The sequence below is a fragment of the Mya arenaria genome, chromosome 11 (assembly GCF_026914265.1).
Source record: "Mya arenaria isolate MELC-2E11 chromosome 11, ASM2691426v1".
Classification (NCBI taxonomy): domain Eukaryota; kingdom Metazoa; phylum Mollusca; class Bivalvia; order Myida; family Myidae; genus Mya; species Mya arenaria.
In genome coordinates this window covers 15276960-15280953 of record NC_069132.1, presented here as the reverse complement: position 1 = coordinate 15280953, position 3994 = coordinate 15276960, and positions in this window count along the sequence as shown.

Here is a 3994-nt window from a genome sequence, read left to right as displayed (position 1 = left end):
ATTTATCAGTCTCAAGATACTGCATGTTTATCATACGTTAAAATATTTATATATTGAACTGTTAGTATTATGAAGTCAAAAGCATAATCTTTTTAATGGCATATATGTACCTATATACTAATGAATCCGTAAAGCAATACGTTTACCCGAAATGCAAGCAGGTGTTCTATAACTTTTGCGAGTTGTGTCTGTTGGTCGCATAAGTATGATATTTTAACATTTTTTACAGGAGATTAATTCATTTACAACTTTTGAAAATGACGACGGTGACGACGACGATGCTGATGATACTGCGGATGATGATGATGATGACGTTGTTGCTGCTGCTCCTGCTCCTGCTGCTGATGATGATGATGATCATCATCATCATCATATCATCATCATCATCATCATCATCATCATGATCATCATGATCATCATCATCATCATCATCATCATCATCATCATCATCATCATCATCATCATCATTATGATGATGATTGCTTAATTGACAATATTCTAGCAAGTCATACGCTAATTTCTCAGTTTGTATTTATGACGAAGATTTATTTATATACAGTAGTACATTTTCCATCTCATCTTATGAGGAAAGCGTTGTATTTCGTATTGGTTTTTTGAAAACATTATTCAAGACAGGCGGTAATTATGTATTAAAACTGGTAATTACGTCATGAACAACTCACAACTGATGACGTCATCTTACCGGAAATGACAACTAATAAAAAGGAAGCAAATTTCGTTAAAAGTTTATTGTTTTTTTTGTCGTATTTCTAACTGGATATCATTTTAGTATGAATTCTACTCAAAACAGAATTAAAACGAACGGATGTAATTCTAGTCTTTTAATTATTCCGGGTACTACATTTCTGCAATACATGTAAGGCGGGACTCTGCATTGCTTTGGAGTATTCGGCTCATCACTAGAGCAGATGAAACATGTTGCTATTCTTTTACTAGAAAATTATGAAAACATCCAACACTCGTCTTCATATACTACACAATTTTTTTCTACTCGACCAGGAAATATGTTAGCAAGCTTGCCAAAGGTTCGCTTACTTACATATTTCCTGAACTCTTTGAATGAAGATGTGTATTATACGACGACTCGATACAGATCTTAAATATCTACGCCGTTTATCCTTTTTAAAGACAGTTTTTGTTTATTTTAGGTTTCGGGCATTGCTTACAAAGTCCAATCTCATTCCCAACAGGACAACATTTCTCTGTTGTATATTAAAGATCAATAGGGTGAGTTAAAGTGGACGGAGATAAACCCGTCTCATATCAGCTTGGCTGTCGAGCAAGAGCTCTTGAACTTGGAGTGTGCTTACTTCTTCGGATGACAAAGCTGTCTTACAAGGAGATCCATGTCAATAGACAACCAGGAAATGTCTGCTGATGTTATGGCCATTCATAAAATTGAGATATTTAACTGATATGACGATTGGTTAACGTTCTAAACGTGAGTGTGATAGGAGGGCATAAACTTGAAGGTATGTTACTTCTTTACTCTTTAAGGCACGTACACAGTATTGCTAACTTATGTTGTTGGTAAAACCAGATTGTCAGAGAATATTTGCTAGCAATATTATCAAAAACATTCTATATTGGAATTGCAGTTATTAAACAAAAGAGGGGGGTTTAATTAAACGGTCATTTAGGAACTAACGTATTCGAACTTGAAATCTAAGGAAGGCAAGTAACAAATAGTTTGCAATAAATAACTTACCAAATTAATTTAAAGTGTTTGGTATTCCCGTAGTTATTATGATGTATATTCAAAAAGATTTTAACTATTCAACAAGAGGCCAACGCAGAATACCATTTTGTTGCAAAGTAGTAGGAAAGCAATAAAAATTAAAATTAAATTAAAACGTGTTATCTGTTGTATTTCGTGTCCTATTGCTTTATGGAAAATACCAAAGACGTGTATTAGCCGAAGACTAGAAATAATGTTAATAGTTACAAGGAACGTTATTTATAGCCGATCATTTACTTTATTCAAATCAGATGTAAATTCCATTAGCCAATGCATAATCTGTTCATATTCTTTCATAATGTCACAGGCAATCTGCCCAATTTGGAACAAGGATTTACAAGACTTCCTGAGTTTAGCATACGATTGAATAGTAAAGGAACTAATGCCAACGTTCCATAAATGCCTTTAGGGTGTGTTACCTTTCTATCTGTTTTAAAACGAATGAAATTTCAATAAATCGTTGCACGCTTTTCAATTAATCGATAATTAATACATTCTGGGAGAAAGCTCGTTCAGAACACATACATTCAGAACCACGTACATTCATAGTATGAAATAGCCCTATCTTATGTGGTATATTGTAAACGTCCCCTAGCTTCCGTGGTATTCTGTTTTCAATAATCAACTTAATCTCATACATGTATATTGTAAACGTCCCCTAGCTTCCGTGGTATTCTGTTTTCAATAATCAACTTAATCTCATACATGTATACTGTACACGTCCCTAGCTTCAGTGGTATTCTGTTTTCAATAATCAACTTAATCTCATACATGTATATTGTAAACGTCCCCTAGCTTCCATGGTATTCTGTTTTCAATAATCAACTTAATCGCATGCGTGTTTACTGTAAACGTCCCCTAGCTTCAGTGGTATTCTGTTTTCAATAATCAACTTAATCTCATACATGTATACTGTAAACGTCCCCTAGCTTCAGTGGTATTCTGTTTTCAATAATCAACTTAATCTCATACATGTATACTTTACACGTCCCCTAGCTTCAGTGGTATTCTGTTTTCAATAATTAACTTAATCTCATACATGTATACTGTAAACGTCCCCTAGCTTCCGTGGTATTCTGTTTTCAATAATTAACTTAATCTCATACATGTATACTGTAAACGTCCCCTAGCTTCCGTGGTATTCTGTTTTCAATAATCAACTTAATCTCATACGTGTATACTGTAAACGTCCCCTAGCTTCAGTGGTATTCTGTTTTCAATAATCAACTTAATCTCATACGTGTATATTGTAAACGTCCACTAGCTTCAGTTAATTCTGTTTTCAATAATCAACTTAATCTCATACGTGTTTACTGTAAACGTCCCCTAGCTTCAGTGGTATTCTTTTTTCAATAATCAACTTAATCTCATACGTGTATACTGTAAACGTCCCCTAGCTTCAGTGGTATTCTGTTTTCAATAATCAACTTAATCTCATACATGTATACTGTAAACGTCCCCTAGCTTCAGTGGTATTCTGTTTTCAATAATCAACTTAATCTCATGCGTGTTTACTGTAAACGTCCCCTAGCTTCAGTGGTATTCTGTTTTCAATAATCAACTTAATCTCATACATGTATACTGTAAACGTCCCCTAGCTTCCGTGGTATTCTGTTTTCAATAATCAACTTAATCTCATACATGTATATTGTAAACGTCCACAAGCTTCAGTGGTATTCTGTTTTCAATAATCAACTTAATCTCATACATGTATACTGTAAACGTCCCCTAGCTGCAGTGGTATTCTGTTTTCAATAATCAACTTAATCTCATACGTGTATATTGTAAACGTCCCCTAGCTTCAGTGGTATTCTGTTTTCAATAATCAACTTAATCTCATACATGTATACTGTAAACGTCCCCTAGCTGCAGTGGTATTCTGTTTTCAATAATCAACTTAATCTCATACGTGTATATTGTAAACGTCCCCTAGCTTCAGTGGTATTCTGTTTTCAATAATCAACTTAATCTCATACGTGTATATTGTAAACGTCCACTAGCTTCAGTGGTATTCTGTTTTCAATAATCAACTTAATCTCATACATGTATATTGTAAACGTCCCCTAGCTTCCGTGGTATTCTGTTTTCAATAATCAACTTAATCTCATACATGTATACTGTAAACGTCCCCTAGCTTCAGTGGTATTCTGTTTTCAATAATCAACTTAATCTCATACATGTATATTGTAAACGTCCCCTAGCTTCAGTGGTATTCTGTTTTCAATAATCAACTTA